The sequence below is a fragment of the Chenopodium album genome, chromosome 10 (genome assembly GCF_948465745.1).
Source record: "Chenopodium album chromosome 10, dcCheAlbu1.1, whole genome shotgun sequence".
Classification (NCBI taxonomy): Eukaryota; Viridiplantae; Streptophyta; class Magnoliopsida; order Caryophyllales; family Amaranthaceae; genus Chenopodium; species Chenopodium album.
In genome coordinates this window covers 5203996-5227987 of record NC_137843.1, presented here as the reverse complement: position 1 = coordinate 5227987, position 23992 = coordinate 5203996, and the positions used below count along the sequence as shown (strand labels likewise).

General features: G+C 32.8%; 1 pseudogene; it reads right to left on the bottom strand.

Annotated features, from left to right (window-relative positions):
• Positions 1 to 18497: 18497 nt before the first annotated feature.
• Positions 18498 to 20124, bottom strand: LOC145563257 (U-box domain-containing protein 27 pseudogene; annotated as a pseudogene).
• Positions 20125 to 23992: the final 3868 nt, after the last annotated feature.

Sequence of the window (23992 nt, the reverse complement as noted above, 5' to 3'; positions counted from 1 at the left end):
CAGAGAAAATAATTAAACATTTAAAATGTCATGTTCAGAAGAGAGTAAAGACCAATAATTCATGAGCACTAAATAAAATGCAATTAAATGATCGAATATAATGGTAGAAAATTACGTGTGTAAATTGTATGTAGAAAAACACAAAATAAATAAACCATGAAATATATGGCATTTGAGAGTTTAACATACCTTAAAATAACTCTCAGAGATGGATAGTAATTATTGTTACCATGACAAACTTATAAGCAGAGAAAATTCGAGCACCAAGCTTTCTACTACGTACTAAGATTTGAGTATTTGGTAGTACGAGAAGATAGAGAAAAGGCTTAAGAAGACAGCTTAGATGAGATTTAATTACTAATTCTACTAAAATTTGCAAAAAAATATTGCAACTACATAATTGTACAGTAAGACCAAATAATTGGTGAGCCAGGCCACCTAAGCTTCCTTGGAACCCATGCTGTAAGGAATTTAAGTAGAAGCGTATCTCGGTTTTTTTGTGATCTTATAATTTAATATTTCCATCACATTTAAAGCCAAAAGCTAGTCCTTGTTTTTAGCTGTTTTTTTTTTTCCTTTTTTCTTTTCACTTTTATTTAGTTGTACAACTAAATTCTGATTTATCCTAGGTTAGTTGGCAACTTTGTTAAAGTGAAATTCATGTGTAATATTACATGTGAAATTAAAAGCTGTAGTGTGCTTTACATATTGAAGGTTTATCTGTTAAGTTGCATACATGCAATTATGTATGATTTTTTTTCGAAAGAAAAATACAAAAGTTGGATAAGTTTTCTCTCAATACTATATCCTAATTTATATAAAGAAATAAAATAAGAAAACTTAGCATTTACATTAGGATCAATGTTTACATAGTCTATAATTTGATGGCCTATAATTGCAATATAATCTGCTGCATAATTAGCCTTTCAATACACATGGCACAAAAAAAAATAAAAAATAAAAAATAAACTGAAAGTGAGCCAACAATTTCTTGACGTCATTTATTAGCAATTGAATTTTCCAAGAACGATGCAATTATGTATGATGGAATTGAGTAACTTGTAACATTTGTACGTATTATACTTTTTCGTTAATTAATTAATAGTTTAGGATAAAATATTAAAATATCCTGACGGATATTTGATCAAACTAAGTAAAGATAAAAAAAAAAAAAAATAAATAAAAATAAATAAAAAAAATTTAATTCTAATTATTCTCTTACTACGTTCAAACAAATTATCATTGTGATTAGTCTTTATTAGCTTGAGTTGTTTTCTTCTTTACCTTAAGTACAAGTGTAAGTTAGACATCCAACTTCATTATCATGTTTTAGTGTTTAACCTAAATTGAAATATACGGAGTATACCCGTCAAAAAAAAAAAAAAAAAAAAAAAAAAGAAACATACGGAGTATAAAGAAATTTCTAGAAAATCCAGCAATAACTTTATACGCATATAAGAAAGAATTATTTGGATCGGACAAGAGACATACATTTAGATTTAAAGTCAGCTAATATAACGTATTTGAAATGAAAATATGACTTCGTTTAATAATTACTTGTGAGTTGCTTTGTATGCTAGCTTAATAATTGTTAAACAAAAAAAAAAGACAATATACTTTGAATTGATACATACAATTGACACATTTTGTGTTTAAATTGATCAAACAAATTTGTCGAGGAGAAAAAATGTTAATTATAGTGAATTAAACCTCATTAATAAGTTTCAATTCCTAATCTAGCATCATTGGTTAAGTTGTGCTAGCAAATAAATCCAAACAACATGGTTACATAATCGAGATTGTTACACGATTGTGTACAAATTACAATCAAGACATGCATGTTAGCAAATAATTAGAGGAGCATACATGATCATGAATCACAATCTGGTGGTTAGTAGTCCAAAGCCAAGATCACATGATCAAACTAAATCTCGACTTTGATCTCTTATCAAATGTACATAGTTCAATGAGGATATTCTTGATTAGCAGAATCTGTTATTAATAGTATAATTAGTACTTAATTAAGCAAGTATCAAATTGAAAGAGAACATAACTTTAAAAGAAGGGAAATTCCCATTGGTACACCCGTGGTTTTGACTTTTCCCATTGATACACTCTAAAATTTTTGCCTTCCCATCGGTACACCCATGGTTTGGACTTTTTCCCAACCGTGACTAACACCGTTAAAAAGTATTTCATTAAATTAAAATAATTAAGGAAAAGACTATAATACCCCTTTTAAACATCTAATGTCTCGATTTGTGTGTCGAAAATTGTTCAGTTAAAGTTTTGGGAGTCCTAGTCGTTAAGGATCCAAATTAACCTCGAAATTAGCAAAAAAAAACTCAAATGTCTCATATGCGTGTCAAAAAATGTCTCGACTTGCGTGCCATTACTTTTTTGTGATAATAATTGTTCGGTTAAAGTTTTAGGAGTCATTTTGATCCTTTACGGGTCTAAATTGAACTCGAAATTGTCAAAAAACTAACAAAAATATCTCATTTTGCACGTCATGATATTTCTGTTTTGTTTTGTCATGACTCGCAAAACGAGACATTTTCGTTAATTTTTTGACAATTTCGAGTTCGATTTAGACCCTTAAAGGGTCAAAATGACCCCTAAAACATTAATCGAACAATTACTATCACAAAAAAATAATAGCACGCAAACCGAGACTTTTTTGACACGCACATGAGACATTTGCGTTATTTTTTTTTTACTAATTTCGAGGTTTGGATCCTTAAGGACTAACATGACTTCCAAAACTTTAACCGGACAATTTTCGACATGCAAATCGAGACATTAGATATTTAAAAGGGGTATTATAGTCTTTTCCTTAATTATTTTAACTTAATGAAATACTTTTTAACGGTGTTAGTCACGGTTGGGAAAAAGACTAAACCATGGGTGTACCGATGGGAAGACAAAAATTTTGGAGTGTATCAATGGGAAAAGTCAAAATCACGGGTGTACCAATGGAAATTTCCCTTAAAAGAATCATATAGAATGGTTAGAGAATGGGCACGTCGATGAAATTTGTCAGACAAAAATGGAAATTAAATGAAGAGTTGGTGATTTAAGGCTTGGAAGAATGTGCATTACAGGTCAAAGTGAATTGTTGGAAATTTTTTGGATTATAACTTTAGATAAGATTACAACAATATTTTGCATGTGAGTGGGGTCTAACAATTAAAGATTACTAGGAAATACGAGTATAATTATTAAGTATTGGACTATTGGATCTTCAATACATACAAAATTCATAGATTTGATAAGAGCATGTATAAAATTATACATAGTTCCCATTTTCAAGGTTTCATTCAATTATGGACATAGATTTGGTAAGCGTGCAAATGTGCAATGACACTTCATTTGCGTATTTTATATTGGTAGGTCATGGCCTTATGGGCCTTATGGCTGCTATTTCCAGCTACTCAATTTGACAAAACTGATTAGACTTGAATAATTCAATCCGAATTTAAGGTGTAATCGAAATATGACAATCTTATTGAAATACAGATGACTTGAACCCAACTCATATTCAATCCGAATTTCTCACATAATAATGACTTTCAATAAACCAAATATTACCTAGACCCGAATTGAAATATAAATAACCTGACCCAAACCCAAAGTAAAAGTCCTCCCTACTCATATATGAACAGTATGAGAGTGAGGTATAGCTCAAGTGGTTAGATCTCGAGATCTTGGGATCGATTCTCATCACTCACCCTTGTGGCTCACTAAAAACCATAAAAAAAAAATATACATGAACATTATGTAAATGCATCCGACCAAACCCTAACAACCTAATTATCACCTTTACTTGTCCACTAGGTCAATCAAATCGGCATATATACTCCTTTGAGTGTAAGTAAGAAATTAGTAAGTATTGAGTTATCGTATGGAAATGAATATAGAACACCGGATATAACGTTCACTATTTGTGAATGTAAATGTCAACTATTATAGCTGGTTTAACTTTTACTATTATTTTATCTATATGTTTCTTTAATAGCTTTTCCAGCACAAAGAATATAAAATGAAATAAAGCGTTTGTCAAATTTGATCCCTTCAACCAGTATCTAATGATTCGTTTGGTATCGCTGTTGTTTTCTTTTTTTCTTTTCTTTTTTTTTTTGGTTTTTTGTTTTTTCTAAAATCTTACAAGTATGATATATGTCATATAAAACATCAAAAAATAGTGAAACATATTAAAATCATGATAATTTTGAAAACTGACAACATAAAATGAAAATACCTTTTTCTTATTTTCAATTTTTAAATTTTTTTTTTAATTTTTTTAAAAAAAAAACAAAAAATGATTTCAAACAAGCCCTAAAAGTAAGAAAGTCATCTTATAAATGGGTCAGATGAGTGTAATTGACATTCTCATAAATATGTATCCTAACCAATTTGGGTTGGGCATTAATATTATACAAGTATATTACAAGCCCCCACAAATATCATCTCAAAATGGATCAAGTAAAGTGACAAACTTAAATAGGATGGCCCAATAAAATGCCAAATTTTCAAGTTGATCCACGAAAATGACTGATATCGGATCAAGTGGCTCAACAAAGAAGTATAACATCCCAAACATTCCTTGCATTAAACTCACCTTTTGTAGTTTTGTTTGATCTACTAAACGGTTAATATCAGATAACTTTAGATGAGTTTTTTTTTTTTCTTTGACAAAATAAGTGCAACTATCTTTAACTACAGAGTAACAAGTAAAATAGTTAATTTTGCTGATATTATTGGTTTTTGGTGGCTCTTTAATGAACTCGTACATGTGAAATATAAACATTAGACATTATAAAGACTGATATCAATTAATGAGTGTTTGCGTGTGGAAAATAAATTTATGGAGTGCTAAAATCATTTACTCCTTATAGAGTATGAGTAGTTCGTATTTAAGAATTAAGATCAATGGACGCTAAAAAAATAGGTGAGCAATCAGTGTTGCAAGCGTTGCTAAAGCATCAACCTCTTACAAGTTACAGCTCCAATGAGTTGTCATACAAAATTACAAACTAAATTTGTTGCATCCGATTCAATTGATATCCATAATCAACTACAATAATGTGTACTAATGTAGTATCACATGATCAAATTGTTAACCTTCCTTAATTAGCTACTCCGTAGTAATTAGTCAGCTACTAATGCATCAGCCCTTTCATTAGCCTGAAAAATAAGGTTGGTCACGTGAGATGGTCTAAAATTGATCCAATAAATGCGTAAGCTTAACTCATACGAGTACGAATCATCATATCAATAGTCTCTAATAAAGCAGTAGATATAATGGTTGCTCATTAGCCCCATTGCATTTGTTTTGTAGAAGAAATTCAAAAGGTTATACCTTTGGAGTACAATTTTTATAAGAATGATGATATGGAGTAACAAAGGGCCTGTTTTTTTTCAGATTATTTTCAGTTCAGTTAAATTCAATTCAATTCCAATAAGTTCAGTTCACTTCAGTTCTTAATTTCCTTCTCTCATAAAATATTCAGTTCAGTTCAGTCAATCAAAAGTTCAGAACAAGCCCTTTAACATTTTGTAATTCGTATATTTTTACACCCATCAGATAGGTTGTACCTAATTTAGTTAGAGGTGAACAAAAATATTCACTATAGCTAGAGTCGTTGACATGCTTACTTGTTTCCTAACCAAATGAATATGATTCAACTAAGTTTGTTTGCGAGCTATGTATACAAACATATCAAGGAGTGAGGAGTGGAGAAATTAACTCCATCTTTCCTAAAATTGTCCTGGGTTTGACTTTTCATCCGTTTCATATTAGCTGTTAATTTTTATTTTAATATTTACATAAGCTACTTTGCTTTTCATTCATATTAGACTATAGTGATTTACTCATAGAAATAAAACATAATCGTATAAAAATCACGCATCCACAAACATGGTTGGAGAAATGTGTTAGCTAAGTACATACGGACGAATAAGCATATTGTACTGAAACTTTTGGGCAGTATATTTAGACAAGCAGACATATATTCTGCTGCCAATTTGCAAGTAAAAACGAGTAAGAAAAATAGGAGCAATAATGAATAATGATTAAAAGTAGATAAGAGACAATTTGCAAGAGTAATTAATTGTGAAGCCCACCCACACATACACAATTACACACACACACTCACCATACTTATGAAATATAATTATCTATCATACTTTACCACATTCGCAGGATCCAATGACTAATACTAGAATACTATAACTTGCAACTACGATAATAATATCTGATTTTATTAATTTTTTGATTAATTAAAGTCAGAAAACATATCGAGTTGTGGGGACCTTCCTAGTGGTCTTTGGAACCCTTGCAACTTTCACAATTTCAGGAGAATCCCTTGCCTTTTTGCTTACATTTTTTTTTTTTTTAACCTATGCTTTTGATGTACAAGTATATTGTATACCATTACCATATGACTATTTATAATAGTTTGGACCAAAAATTCTTCAACTTTCTTCATCAAATCAATTAATTAAAGATGTCCAACTTTGAATGAACTATTGGATTAAGTTTTGACTCAATTATTCAAATTCAGGGTCTGTTCTGATTGACTAAATTAAACTGAATTGGACTTATTAGAGGTGAACTGAACTGAACTAAACTGAACTGAATATTTTATAAAAGAAGGAAATTAAGATAAGAACTGAAATGAATTAAAATGAACTTATTGAATTTGAACTAAACCGAACTGAACTGAAGAAAATGACCTTTCAGTGTATATTTGGTGTATTGATAGACATCATATAGAAGTGATTAGATAAGATTATCTTTTTTTTTATACTCCATAATAAACTAAATAAAATATAGTTGGTCTTATTTGTAGGAGTTTATAGATACTACGCAGCGGAAATAACATATATGAATCATATTCAATAAAGTACCTAATCCCAAGAATCGCATGCATAACACACAAGACACATAATCATACCTTTGAAGCGTGAATTCCACGAAGCTATTCGACAGGCAAATCAGGGAGAGAATAGAGCCCCAAGTGTTGCTCCTCTACTTAGTCCACGAGATTCGAACGAGCCGTCCACCAATACTAGATTGGTCGAGTGATTGAGGAAAACCGCGATCACCACCTTTTCGGACAACCGACCACCGCACGAACCACCACCACCACGAGACACTACCGCGCCTAGGAGGAGGAGAGAGACGTGAGAGAGGGAGTATGAGAGGGGGTTGGTCTCGTGTTTGCTAATTAGGGTTTGATCTAAATGATCAGTTAAATTCCTTCTATGCAAACCTAGGCACCTAGTCTATTTATAATCTCATTATAATTAGACTAGGGCACGAAGCCCAATAGCCTCTCAAAGCCCCTACATGGCCGGCCACCTAGAGTGATGAGGCCCATGATGGGCCTCGTCCTCTAATGCTCGATCTAGCCCCTTTGTGTGACCTTATAGGATCCGTCCAATTGGGCTTTGGCCTATTTTACTAGTCCAAAGATCGTAAGTACCTCTAGCTATGGCAAAACGACGACCCAAATGTCCGGACTTAATTATCTCCATAATTTGATCCAATTATATATCTAGTAATTGCACACGACGAAGACATAACTCCTTCAATCTCCCACTTGTCTGAGACAAGGGTGCAATATTCAAATTCCTTAAGTCAATGTATATGTCGATTTGATAATATGATTGCATCACATGTCGAGATCATATTAATCTACAAATCGTTTCTTGAAATCTGAGTTAGAATTACAAAACCAAATGATTACTGAGTAATGCATTTGAACGCGGCCACGTATTTTCTGAATTCTCCCTCTTCAAGCGGCCATGACACATTTCCTAATTTAATAGGTAGACTCTATCCAATCTTGTGGCAACAAGCCTCCCACTCAACTTCTGAAATAACCGGGAAACATCCTTTATAATCTCCAGTTACGGGTAGACGTTTGAATGTACCACAGTTATAACATCCATTGAATGAAATCAATGTTCCACTCATGTCAAAGGAATCCACTAATATATACGGAAGCTCTATACTTGAACTTCAAAGTAGGTCAATAGTTCAATCATGCATCATTCATGCATATCCAAGTGATTGATCGAGCATCACTATGCTCCTATAGCCCATGAAACCGAGCTATCCAATCAATCTTACATGCTAGTCCATTTATTGAAATCATTTATGTCCACTTTAATGATTTCGAACTAGGAACTTAAATAATATACGGATTTTGTTCACCTGTGGGGTTTCATACACCAGGTCTCTAAAATAGATAACCTGATGAGCCCATCAATCCATAATTATTTTGGACATTTTATTTAATTTCAAAACCATAATTAAATAAGAGAAATAATAATTTCTATTTTAAAGATAATTCTGCAAATTGATGTATTTTCTTATGTAATATGTTTCCACAAACATACACAACTTAAATTTACATAATTTGCTTCAATCCAAGACTTTAATATGACTTTCATACCTTTGTCTATGGAAGGGGTTTAGTGATTTCTCACTCATAATAAAACTTTGCAGAACGTGACCTTCCGCCGGTCAATGATCTCATAACTGAGGCGATATCTCATATCCATTTGCTTGGATTTGTGATGTGACCCTGGCTCCTTTGTTCTTGGGCAAAGGTGACCCTTTAGTCATATTACATTTCAATCCAAACTTTCTCTATAACTATCCGACTATAGCTTAATGCACATATTCTGACATTGAGCATGCAATAGTGCTCTGCTTTGAACTTTTCAAGCTCACTGTATTTCTCCATATTGACAAAATTGTGCGTCTAGATCAAAATCTAGAGTCATCTTGCCTGTTTGGAAAGAACTTGCATTCGTAAAACCTTTGACAACTTGTTTACTTTTAACACCATAAACTAGAAAAATTCCTTTAACGCTTCTCAAGTACTCAAGGATTTGTTCTTGGTAACTTTCCGTATGCTTGTTCTGTATTTGCTTGAAACTTGCTACACATGCACAAGTCATATGTAACAACTTGCTTTGTACATTTCATGGTACATGTAATGGTCCCTTTTGCAAAAGCATTAGGTCCACTGCCTTTACAACTCAACTCAACTAGCTTTTAAGGCACTGAGTTTTACTGAGTGTAAAACCATGAGACATGGGAAGAGATCCTCTTTTAGAATCTTGCATCTTGAACTCGTCAAGAACCTTATCAACATAAGTCTCTTGATTTGGTCCAGTCATCCTTCAAGATTCACTTTGTGGATTTTGATTCCCAATATGTACTCAACATCTCCTAAGTCTCCCATATAGAAACAATCTTTCTAACCATTGCTTGATTTATTCAAGCTTTGATATATCATTTCATATGAAATGTATGTCAACTACATACTAGACTAAGAAGATCAATTGCTCCCACTAAACTTCTTGTTTCTACAAGATTTCTTTTCCATTCTTCCAAGGTAATCAAACTGTTTGATTTCCTAATGAATATTTCAACTCCTTAATGCTTACTTCAATCCATAAATGAATTTCTGAAGTTTGCAAAACTTTCTAGGAATTTCTGGAATTCAAAACTTAAGTTGTATCATATACATCCCATCCATCAAGAACATTTCATGAAGGTGATTTTGATTTCCATAACTAGAAATAATCCGAATAGGCTTACATGACTAATAGGTTTGACCCTATTTGTAAGACTATCATGGACTAGCACATCTTTACAGACATGGAGTCCATTCTGGATTTCTTGGCTTTAAGCCATTTCATGAGTTGGCACTTGTCCAAAGCTTGCTTGTAGGTATGGATTCCAACCATTCCAATAGGAAAATTTTAGAATCCACCTTTTACTAGAATTTCAACAAACTGTTTGTTTTAATCCTAAGTAACCTACGATAGGTGTGAGCGACAATAGAATTATTCTCTTCAACTCTTTGAAGTATTTCATTCTAGTGGGACGATAGAAGTCTCGCTACTTGAATTAGCTTGCTTCGACACATGTTTTATCAAATTAGCTGATTTCATGCGCATTCGTCTCTAATGTAGTGTTATCTACATCCATTTGTTGCTCGTCTCGAATCTCATCGAGATCTAACTTTACTCCCACTTGGCTTTGTAGGAAGACATTTCTTTCTATAAAGACACTATCGCGAGCAACAAACATTTTGTTTCTACGCGATTGTAGGAATAATACCTCTGATTTTACAATGTCATCTTTGTAAACAATTTACATAGTTTTCATATTCCCTCAATCCTGTTTAGAAAAGATTACTTTGGAACATTTCCAGTCTATAACATTTATGACATCTTTTCTACTGCTTTGGTTAAGTTTCTGTTTAGTATATTCGCAATTGTTGTTGTTCTAATGCATATCCTCAAAACGATATTTGTAAATCATTAAATCTTGGATCGAACCATGGCAAGCAAAGTTTGATTCCTACTTTATACATACATTTTAATTGTAATGTTCCTGGATTGTGAACTAATTCAACAATTCCTTTAGATGATCATTTGTTTTGAGTTAAATATTTATCACAACAATCATTTTGTGGTGCTAAATTGTTTATCTCAAACTTGATTTTACATTTCATTTTGGAATTTTGAACATTTCAATGATTCCAACTTCTATTTCATTAAGTAATTATCGACATATTTACTTAAATCGTTAATAAAAGCAATGAAATAGTTAAATCCTTTTGCTAAATCTTGAATTTATGGTACACACACATCATATGTTTGTGTTCCAAAACGTCATTTTAGCTCTTTTACCCTTTCAACTAAAAGGTAACTTGGTCATTATAACTTATCAAGCATGACTTCTAATTCTTAAGTGATTCATAATCATATAAGAGTAAGAGTCCATCCATAACTTTGGATGTGCAAATGGTTTATGTGACCTAATCTTACTTTATTTTAATAAGTTTGCTTTGAATCATCTAAATTCACTTTTGTGATCTACTTATATCAATGTCATAAATAAAAATTAACTCATATCTAGCAAAATGAAAACAATTTATTACCTTGGTCATGAATCAACGTTTGTCCAAGCCAAGTAAAACCAAATCAGTATTCAAAACAAGAAAACCGAAATATTGTCTCATCAAAAACTGGAAATAGTTCTAAATGTCATGATAAACTAATCAGAAATTAAAACTATGAAGCTATCTCTGGCCACTCAAATACTTCTAGTGCACCTTCAAGCTTCATCTCCATGCTAGCTTCACTTGCTTGCAGTTCCTGCGCAACATCATAATGTTAAGCACTGCAACTTGGTATCACATACCTTAGTGAAAGTTAAAATGATTATAACTTAATACCTGAGGTTGATGCTCCATTCTTCTTCTTGAGGAAATCAAGGTATTTCTGGCAATTGCGTTTCCAATGCCCCTTCTTCTTGCAGTAAAAGCATTCACTCTCACTTGCAACTTTGGGTTTTGGATTCGCCTTAGGCTTTTCAGGAGCCTTGGCAACTTGCTTGCCCTTGCTCTTGGCATTAGCCTTTTGCCCCTTCTTCTTAAACCCCTTTCCCTTCTGAATCATAAGAACTTCCTTCTTAGGTTCCTTAGGGATTTGTTTCTCAGCACTAACCAGCATTGCATGCAATTGACTCATAGTCTTTGCATTCGCAGTCATGTTAAAGTTCATGATAAACTGGTTGAAACTTTCTGGAAGTGAATGGAGAATGATGTCTGTTGCCAAATCATCACTAATTGGGTACCCCAGTTTCTCCATACTTTGAATTAGGCCGATCATTTTGAAAACATGATCATGAACTGTGGCACCCTTCTCCATTCTACAATCCATAATCTCACGATGAAGCTCATACCTTTCAACTCTAGCTTGTTTCTTAAACAAAACTTTGAGCTCTTCCATGATTGAATAGGCATCCAGGTCCTCAAAACGCTTTTGAAGACTAGGTTCCATAGTAGCAATCATTAAGCAAGTGATAGGCATAGCTCTATCATGAGCTTCCTTGTGCTTCTTGATATCTGCCGCAGTTGGATTTTCTGGCAGAGGTCCTGGTAATGGGGTATCAATGATATCCTCCTTGCCCTCAGATTTCAGAACAAGCCTTAGCATTCTTTCCCAGTTGGAAAAGTTTTCCCCTGTCAACCTATCCTTTTCAAGGAATGGTCGTAAATTGTAAACGTTGTTGTCATTGTTACTACGGCTACCCATCTATGTCAAAATAAGGCAAAGTTTAATAATTATGTTTAATAAATTAAAGTACCACAAAACATATTCATTTGGTAACTTTAAAACACTTTATTCAATAATTAAATGATCCCAATTGAATTTTAAGTGATTCCAAGATCCTTTATTTGTGCAATAATTGACCGGACTGAGGCCCTGCCATCAACCATTACATTTTCAAGGTGAGTAAACTCTTTACTGATTACAACTCTTGTAACTCTTGGTTGAATAATTAACCATCACATGTTTAATTATTACCCTTAGTTTCAAGGTTCTAAACTGATCTTTAGGTAACCTTGTTGAATTTAACCAATTAAAAGTGTAGAACGTGATCTACCCCCACTTCCCCAAGATATATTATGACGCTCTGCTGAGGCCGACCCATCACAAACGATCAAGGTTTTCGTCGGGTTTTTAATTGGAAAAGCTGCATCAATATTACTGGGATCTAGATTTATTATGTTGTGATTATTTAGTGAACTCTAGCGCATCATCAAAACAACATAAAAAAACCTAAACATGCATAATCTACTAATGCAATAAAATATGACATAGTATGGCCCCTTAGTCCTAAGAAAACTAGAAATGAAAATGCTCCCACTTGAATCATCATGGATCTTCATCCACCTTGCTCCTTTGGGCCTTCACTTCATGGGCTTCTTTTGGGCTAACACCATTTAAATAACTATTCTATTTACATTAAATAAAAGTTATGAAAATACTCAACGGTACGCAGACCGTATTTAGATTACAAAAATACATCACGATACGCAGATCGTATTTAAGAATCTATGGGCCATACTAGTCTATATATAGCAACATAATATCATATATTATAAAAGTGTCATATAATAAATCACTCAACATGCTTGTCTAAACTATAACATCTGATGATCATAATAAAGACAACGCATTTCCTAAAATATCTTATATTTTAATCATAATTAGATAATATCATATATTATTCATGACGGTTTATAAAATATCATGTATTTAATTTAGTCATGAGATAGAATCAAATCATATTTTAATCTAGAAAGATGATTATCCTAACTAATTTAGGAGATTCTATCCTAATTACTAGCCAATCAAATAATTTTAAAATCAATTACATCCTAATCTAATTATGGGATAATCATATTATTTAAATCAATTATTATCCTTTTGGAATATGCTCAGAATATCCTAGTCAATCTTATCCTTAATTAACCACTTTAATTTAGGATAATTATCAAAATAACAAACTAAATATGGATAATATCAAATATAACAACTTTTGAATATTTGATTTTATCCTAAAATAAAAGATTTTATCCAAATAAAACCAACTTTATCTTTTAAATTAAAAGATCATATTTTGAAAATATTTGAACTTATCCAAAATAAAACCGATTTTATCCCAAAATAATTCGTAATTATCCTGAAATAAATTTTTAAAACAGAATTTTTTTTTTTGAAAAAACCGCAACCACCAACGCCGGCCACCGTGGTTGGCTACGGTGGCTGGCTGCCGTGACAGCAGCCACTGCCGCAAAGGGCAGTAGCGTGGAGCTGCTTTGCTGGGGCTGCAGGCCACCGTGCGTGGCCAGCCGAGGCTAGCCACGGTGGCTGGCTGCTTTGCAGCAGCCACTGCCGCGCAAGGCAGCAGCAGCACCCAGCTGGCGCCGCGGCAGCAGCCGTGCAACGGTTGCACGCTGCTGCCCACAGCCACCCTAGACCGCCGCCCTCCCTTCCCCTCCCTCTTGGACGCCACCTGGTCGGCAGCCGCCGTGGCTGCGCCACCCAGCCGCGGTTGCCGGCCAAAATAAATTAAATTTTTTTTTTTTTTTTTGTGTTTTAATTTAATTAAAATAACATTTATCCTAATTAAATTAAATTAATCCATAAGATTAAAATTAAATCATATTCAATTTTAAAATAGGGTTCATCATAAAATTAATCCCAATTTAATTTTAACATTTAAAATTAAATCTATGATCATACATAAAATATTTTTATGCATGAATCAACCTAATTAAAATTATGAAACATAAAACAAATCGAATAAAACCAAAGTCAAGCACAAAAATCATATTTTAGGGCTTGGAATTTTCGAAATTTAGGGTTAGGGTTTTCGAAATTTTCGAAATACTAGGGCATAATTCGGTCTCTTTATGGCTATTTGAGCATAATTAAATCGCATTTAACCGATTCCAAAAGTTTAATCACATTAAAATAATAATCAAACCATAATTAAATTAATTTCTCCCTCTTAATTGATTATAAAATTAACGTGGACATCAAATAATCGTATTATTATGATTTAGCGCGTTAATGCAAGAGGCTAACTGATACCACTGTAGGAGTTTATAGGTACTACGCAGCGGAAATAACATATATGAATCATATTCAATAAAGTACCTAATCCCAAGAATCGCATGCATAACACACAAGACACATAATCATACCTTTGAAGCGTGAATTCCACGAAGCTATTCGACAGGCAAATCAGGGAGAGAATAGAGCCCCAAGTGTTGCTCCTCTACTTAGTCCACGAGATTCGAACGAGCCGTCCACCAATACTAGATTGGTCGAGTGATTGAGGAAAACCGCGATCACCACCTTTTCGGACAACCGACCACCGCACGAACCACCACCACCACGAGACACTACCGCGCCTAGGAGGAGGAGAGAGACGTGAGAGAGGGAGTATGAGAGGGGGTTGGTCTCGTGTTTGCTAATTAGGGTTTGATCTAAATGATCAGTTAAATTCCTTCTATGCAAACCTAGGCACCTAGTCTATTTATAATCTCATTATAATTAGACTAGGGCACGAAGCCCAATAGCCTCTCAAAGCCCCTACATGGCCGGGCACCTAGAGTGATGAGGCCCATGATGGGCCTCGTCCTCTAATGCTCGATCTAGCCCCTTTGTGTGACCTTATAGGATCCGTCCAATTGGGCTTTGGCCTATTTTACTAGTCCAAAGATCGTAAGTACCTCTAGCTATGGCAAAACGACGACCCAAATGTCCGGACTTAATTATCTCCATAATTTGATCCAATTATATATCTAGTAATTGCACACGACGAAGACATAACTCCTTCATTATTTACTCAAGTAACGTACAATTAATTTGTTTGAAATAAAAGTACTTTGTGTACAATTTTCAGTACATGACTTCTGATTTGTTGTTTGATGTCTTGTATTGTGGACTTCATTTTGGATCTTGTGCTATGTACACTTGCAAATGTGATGCATATCAATCACGCAAAACAATGCAGAAGATTGGAGTTTCAACAATATTGGTCATCACATATTGGTTTTGATAAACTTAATACCGAGTACTATTTTGAGTCATATTTTCTTCTCCTAATATTTAGCAAATTGAATTGATTTTTGGTGAATGAGATCTATTTCCGTTGATCTTCTAAGTTGTTAAGTTCTTTCCATAACTTGTTATGACAAGTTGGAAAAAAAAAAAAAAAAAAAAAAAAAACAATTTATAAATGATAGAGATATAATATACAAACTAGTATAAAATTTTTCCTATTTTTTAGGAAAATTTCTGTCTTGCTTTGATACACTATAATTTGTTACAAATTTTTAAGTTTGAAGTTTGAACGTGCATTTTGTCACCTCTAAGGGCCTGTTCTGATTTACGGGAGTGAGCTAAACCGAATTGAACTGAACTCATTGGAACTGAACTGAATTAAACTGAATATTTTATCAGAAAAGAAAATTAGGAACTGAACTGATTGGAGCTGAATTGAAATGAACTGAACTCATTAAACTGAACTGAATATTTTATGAGAGAAGAAAATTAGAAACTGAACTGATTGGAGCTAAATTGAAATAAACTGAACTGAAAATAAGATAAAGAGAACAAGCCCTAAGAATTTTTCCTTTTAACACACCTTTTATCTTAGAAGTGGATAAGTACAATTATAATTCACATTAAGGGCATGTTCTGATTAAGAAGTGAGCTGAACTGAACTGAACTTATTGAAGTTGAGATAAAGTGAACTGAATATTTTATGAGAGAATGAAATTAAGGTAAGAAATAAACTGAACTGAACAAAACTTATTGAAGTTGAAGTGAAAATAAGCTGAAGAGAACAGGTCCTTAACATCTATCGTTTGTTCTATGATATGGTATAATATTCAAATTCATAAGTTTAATCATACAATGATACAAGTATGAATCAATGGACCATCTAAAAGTCTAAAACCCAAAAGAAATGAAGTATAAAGATAAGGAGTACCAAAAAAATATTAAGGTGTGTACGTGTATCTATGGGCTAGTGGGTCCATTAATAAATTTTAATTGGTTAATTAGAGGGTGCAAATATTAGGAAAAAGGATGCTTCATGTTTAATCTTTATGCATGTTCATTCAAAACTTTCCAGCCTACATGTATTTTTGTGTATCATACGAAAAATGCCACAGTCAAACTTCATTTCTTTATCAATCTAGATTCCCGTCTTTTTCTTCTTTTTTTATTTTTCCTTTGTATTTATTTTATATTTTATTTCTATGATTTTATGAAAAATAATCTTGGAAGAAGCCAAGGTTTCAGTCAGCAAAGCAAGTACTGTAATATTTCAGGAATTTCGGACCCTTGTTTTTGGGATCATGGCTTTCTTTTTTGGTTCACTTTTCGTTGCTTTGTCTTTAATTAACCTAAAGCACAACAAACAAACCACCCCACCTCCGCCCCAAACAATAAACAATAAATAAACTGTTATATTGGTTGAGTAGTAGAGACTAGAGATGATTAACAATGGCTAAATTAGTTTTGACGTAAATATATTTCTTAACTAGCTCCATGCATGTTTTGGATCGTCTTTTATTTATCATGGATAAGTCATACTCTGTATTATGTTATCGAGTATCTTTTTTAGGCCTTACAATTTAATTTATACTGTTTCACTCTTTGAATATGCTAACTACGCATACGTATTAATATCTCTTATTAATATTTCGGAAAAATAAGGAGTATAATTCTTAAAATTAAAAATTAATAAACTTCATATTATTCAAGTAAAGTGAGGAAAGTAAAAGAATGAAACGAAATTTCTTAAAATATTCATAGCATGGAAAAATATTTGAATCACTTTATTTAGGAGCTATTCTCAAATGTAATGCAGAATGAACTTTAATAACGATAAATGTAAGAAAAAAATTACATTAGCGCCCCCCGCACAAGGGGTACATAAATTGAACTTAACCTAGTGGAATTTCTCAAATAACCTTGTCATGTCATTCTAAAATTTTTAGACGTAAATGCAAAACGTTTATTTTTTACCGTACAAAGTTGATAAATTAAGGGAGTTTAAGGTACTAACATGAAACTTTGACCATAAAAAGTTGACAAATTAAGGGAGTATAAAGCTACATCTATTAAACAGTAATACAGATTTAAACATGGATTTTCCTCGTTAATGTAGGTATGAAAAGAAAGGTGGTGGAAAATGATTTCCCAAGTAAATGGATGACAACAAAATAAAAGATGTGCCAACCTCACTCACCCAAAAAAATAATGAATCCTTATGTCAAAAAGAGTAAAAAGAAGAAGTGGAAGAAAGCATCTTAGTCGCATACTACAATTTACTTATAAATATATGCCTAATATTCTTGTCTTGGTATATTTGGTAAACGCTTACGCTACATTGTGCAAATTTGTGGTAAAACTCATTGGCATATTCCTTTACTAGTTAGTACATTGTCTATATCCTTAATCATAATTTTTATTTTCTAATTATTACTTTAGTGGTTTAGCCTAAACATATCACCCTAAAAGTGAGTTATGTTATGTTACCTTGTTTAGTAATAATTCTACTCCGTATTTGTCAATAATTTTTATAAAAATTATTTATTTAGGCTCTGTTCTCTTCACCTTAAAAAAATAATATTAAGTAAAAATAGTTTCAGTTCAGTGAAAATAAGTTCAGTTCACTAAAAATAATTTCAGTTCAGTAAAAATAAGTCCAGTTCAGTAAAATTCAGTTTTCTTAAAGAAAAATTATAATAGAAAATCAGTAAAAATAATTCTAGTTCAGCAAAAATAATTTCAATTTAGTAAAATTAATTTAAATTCTGTAAAATAATTTAAGTTCAGCAAATATAATTTTATTTCAGCAAAAATAAGGTAAAGATAACGGGGATTTACTGTATCATTTTGATAACTTATTGTTCATTCATCAGTATCTCGTCTACCAATTGCATCTGTGAAAAAAAAAAAAAAAATATCATGTACTAATATTGACATGAATTTTTTTGGACATAATCTACCAATAATATCTTCAAATGTTTAAGCAAGGGATGAAACCAAAAAAAAACACCAAATAAAATAATTAACAAGGCATAATATGGCTATATGGGTAAATTTAGTATTCATAGCTAGTCACAAAATAACAATAAATGAAGGAAAGAATTTCCTTTCTATGACTCATCAAAATTTTCTTTCTATTTTTTTTTTCCTTATCATTTACAAAATTCTTGTATATTGATCTCTCCCCAATTTTCACCTATTTCATCACCCAAATTATATAAAAAAAAATATTAACCCAAGACTAACATGGCATAATATGGGTAGTTTTAGTATCATAGCTAGAAAGGCAAGACTTAGAATTAACCCTGAAAATCCTAAGCAAATCACAGCACATCCTCTTGACAGCAGGGGAGCAATCACTCTGCATCAACAATAATATCTTGGTTAATCCACCATTACTTTTCATAACAGATTCCTTAACTCTTTGATCGCGAAACAAGTAACACAAACCCCATAATAGTGTAATACCATGCTCGTTCACTGCACTCGAAACCTTCATTAACTTGTTGATTATCATGGGTATACAATTCGGATCCTCAATTATAGCTAGTCGACCCTCCGTGCACCCTGCTAGCATTTCTAGCAGGGTGAAAAGGAGCTCAACGGTAACAATAGTATTAGCGTCGCTAATACTATTGTTACCGTGTGAGGTAATCATATCGCCTATAGTTTTAACTCCTCCCGCTCGGACCAACTTTTGTTTGTTGCGCCGAGGGGAGGAGAGAGAAATCAGGCAGGATAACACTGCCTGTTTCTCTACCTCTTGTTCGAATCTCCCTTGCTTTAATATTCCCAAGAGCTCGACCCCGAGCTCTTGGTGGTCGAACACGATTCTCTTCGTTTCGACGTCTTGAGCAAATGCCTCAAGTATCCCAGCCGCTGCGACCTTGGACCCTGGCCAGCCAGCTTTAAGGACCCGAGCCAGGGCCGAAACAAGGTCGCAGCGGCTGCTATTACCCATCTTGTCATTGCCATTATTCAAGGCAATGACAAAATGGAGTAGTTTGAGCACGGCCTCGAGGAGGTCCGGGGACAGATCCGGACCTCCTGAGGATACGGTTCGAATCAAGAAATCTACAAACAATCCATTTGAACCCAGAAATCTCCTGTTCTCAGCCGATTCGGAAGCGAAACACAGAATTTTAACAACACCCTCGAATAAAACCCCATCATCCTTCTCTTTTTCCTTCTCCATTTCTAACAATTGTTTTATCAAATCCGATACGAAAGCAGAGGACACGGAATGGAATTGCGGAAGAAGCGCACCCTTAATAGCGGAGGCAGAATGGTGGTTGGTGGACCAGATCTGAATGAGGCGTTGAAGGGTATGGTTAGGAACGAAATCCTTGGTGTCTAAAACTTGCATCGTAGCCGGACACGTGTTGTTGCCGCTGTCTAACCACCGTTGGATGCTGGTGCGGTCGTAGGTAACACCAGTACACAAACTCACAGGTGATTTCATTACATCTAATGAAATTGGACACTTGAAAAAACTTGGCACACTGATGTATAATTCATCTTTACCCATGATAATTTTTTTAAAAAAATTTAATTTTATGGGAAATTTGTTAATTTTTGTGATTAATAAATCAGTCAATCAATCAAATAAAAATGAAATGAAAGAAATGTTTGGAAAAATGGGAGAGAAAGAAGAAGAAGAGAGGGAAAGAGGAGGAAGAGAGAGAACGGTATAAGAAGAAGAAGAAGAAAAGAGGTCAAATGTGAAAGGTATAGGAGAAGAAGGGTGACGTAAGAAGGGAGAATTTTAATTGGAAATATAATAATTAAATATATTCGATTCAATGTTGGTGTGGTCTACGGTCAAAAAAAAAAGAGAGAAAAAGGAAAGATTGTGATTTTTTTAATTTATTTTTTGGAAGTGTATTTAATTTGATTTTATTTATAGAATTCAGTGGGTGGGAAAATAAAAGTGGTTGTACGATACGGCGTAGGTCTACTAGTCGATCTTTTGAACAAAATGAAAGTTTAATTAAGGAGTATTTTATGAAGCATTTTTGGGTTGTGAATTTTGGAAGTGGTCAAGTGGATTATTTGTGGAATTGTGGAGTTTGGAGCTAGGAAAAGTGGCGTGTGGCCCCTTTATGCTTTAGGCGGGTTTCATTTCTTGCCGTGGGATTTCATTTTTACAAATTAAAAAATAGGGATTGTATTAATGCGTGTTTGTTATTAGCGGGTGAGGTCGAGTAATCTCATGTGTTATGTCAACCGCTCTTTTCACTTTTTTTTTTGGTTTATTAAGTGACAATGGTTTAGAATGGATAAAGAAAAAATCGTATTGTATTATGCTGCTTTTATATCGATCTTTAATAAATGGAACGTATAGATTGGTGAGTCATATATCGTGTCAATAAACCTTCTTAATAAATTTTTCTTCGTACCTAAAAGAAAAATTTAGGTTGGCATATGACATGGTCTGTCGTCTTCGTGCTAATTTTTAGGAATGATATTCATGCACATTCGATGGCCCATCGATGTATTTGTCCTACCATATTATACTTGTATCTTGTTGAGTAGTCCTATCATTTTCATATTGTGTTTGACCAAGTTATCGTGTTGACCCATCCCATGCCCAACTCTGTTCTAATAAACATATGTGCCTTGAACATAAGTTTATTCTTATAGCTTACAAATTAAATAATGCACTTCAACCAAAGCGTTGGTGATTTACTTTGTTAATTATTATTTATCCAATACTACTGAGATTTTTATCTTGGTAGGTTAGGGACAATGTCACAAGCGGGACATGGCTTTAAAAAATAATCCAGTTAGGATACGCTACAAATTTTTCACCAGGCCATATCGTACAAAGATTAGGGTTTGATTTCTTAGTACAATTATTTTTAGCTTAATCAGAAAATTGGTGCATTGTCTTTACTTTAGCTTGCAAAAAAAGGAAAAAAAAATGACAAAAAAATAAATAAATGTAAACTATTTTTCTTTGCAGTTTTCCATTCAACTATTTGAATCGTAATGTGTACTCTCTTCTTGATTTTATTCTTAAAAGCATCCTCAACCATGAATGGAAGAAATTATTTGAGTTACTATTTACATAAAATAATATTAAAAAAGTTAAATATTGGTGAACAGTGCTATGAACAACTACAAACCGTTTGGAAAAGCAAACCAACCGTGAAAAATTATTTGTCTCACAAACAATTGCTTTTGGTGATATTTTATACAAAAAGACACGTGAATTTGGAAGAAATTGTAAATTTTAAAAAAAAAAAATCAAAAAGGAGAATTGGTGACATTGACATTAGCATCATTTAGATTGCGTCACTTGTCACCATACATATTGTTGGATTAGTTCATGGTTAAAAGGAGGATGTTGGAAATTATTTGTTTGATTTATATGTTTGAGAGAGAAAGTTATTTTTTTATATGAATAGTAACATGAACAATTTTTTATATGTTCATGAATAAGGGTGCTCTAATAAGTGATTACTGAAGCTAGACTTGAAGTTACGTCTACAAATTCAAAACTAGTAATACTTGTGGAATGTAGACACTAGCGATATCTTGAACAATGATTAAGTATTTATTGAATTATTTCATGCATAGTATTAAAACTTCATTTGCTCGTTGATTCATCTTGCTTTCAAAACTCTAAATGTAGAAGAAAGAAAAATAACCTTCCCTATACTTCTTTTTTGACAGCATACTTCATAGGTCATATTCATGACATATAAAAAGCTCTTATTGTATGATTATAATGGGAAAAAAAAAAAAAAAAAAAAAAAAGCACCTTAGATCATGGAATGATGCTTATTATAGGCTTCACAACTTGAACACATTATAACGAACTAAAACTCCTTTCACTCTACGTTATCCTCAACGTAGACTATTCAAAACCTCCATTTATTTTATGGGTTAGTTTTGGAATGTTTTTTGGGATTGCTTATTACAAGCCTAAACCCAATCAAAAGTGGACAACTAGCCAAAATTAAAGCAAATCTATGCATCTCTCATCATTATATTATATCACAAAATTCTCATGGACAGACTTGGGCCTTGGGCTAGTTAATCCTACATCTTAGTGGCCCAATTTCTCAGCCCAGTAACAATTAAATGAATTAGTACTATGAAAGAAAGGAAAAAAAAAAAAACAATTTTTGAATCTAACTGTTTGATTATTGAACTTTTCTACTTGGCTGATTTCCAATTATAACAATGAAATTGTATACATGAAAAAAGGCTGAAAAATTATAAACGAAAAAATAGAAAAAACTGAAGAAATATTAACGTGTAAAAAACATCAAAACAAACAAATAAATCTTCCCAACTTTACGTATGAAAACGTAAGATTGGAGGTGTCAAAAGCACACCCGACCAGACCCGATCCGAAAAATATCCGATTCAAATTTGGACTCGCGTGGACATAATAATTTAGTATAACTCAACTTTAAAAATTTACCCGACCCGACCTGACCTTATCAGACCCGATCCGATTATCCGAACTGACACCCCTGATAAGATAGAGTTAGTAGACAAATACAGTAGTATAAGATGGGTCCATCAAAATTGAAGGGAGTGTCAAATCAAAGAGGGCCCAATTATGGAAAAAAAAGTTTGAACATTTAATTAATTTGACTACTTCAATAACTTGCACATTTTCCCCAATCAAATTAACTGCTCTTGAGTCTTGAAGTTGATATTGAAATGAAATTGGAGTTTTGTTACTTCAATTAATGTTATTCTGCAAGTTTTGATGTACTTGGCCTCTAGCTTCCATCTTTTACCAACTTCATTGTATAAATAGAACCACATTTATTACATGATTCAATGTTGACATATCATAAGCAATCAAGTACAACTAGGAGTTGTGGTTGTTTGTTAATTAAGGTTATCCACAAATGCACAAAATCAACTAAGGAGATAATGTAACAAGCTAAGGATGATCCTATTGAACCGGAATTTCTTAGAAGTAATCAAACCAAGATAGCAATATAAGTTGGATCATTGAAAGTGAGATGAAGTACATGAAGGTCATCTCATGTTATTGTGACATGAATATTATTGAAATGCGGCAAAACACTATCAACTAAGCCAATTACTTTGAAAATAACAATTACGAAATATTTAATCATGTACACATAAATTTTAGGGTAAATAAACACGTAAGCACTAATTTTAAACTTTTTTTTTTTTTAATAGACCAGTAATCCCTAGTCTAACATAAATTAACATAAGAGACAATTTCATAAGTAATCATGTACGTGACCTCAGCTAGCTACCATATATGAGTAATGGTCTAATGGAGTAGTACTATAAATGAAAGTAAGCAGTAATTCTATTATTCTAATTTGTCTCACAAACAGCTGTACACATAAAACATTCACCCTTTAAGCTTTTAATTTTTTCACCCTGCTTTTAGTGATTCAATTAAGTTTCAACCCACTTTAGTGAAAATAAAGTTACATAAAACTTGGTGATACTTGAAAATTTACCCTAACAAATACTTTCTCCGTTTCTTTTTAGTTGACACGTTTCTTTAGTCACGTTTGCCAATGCA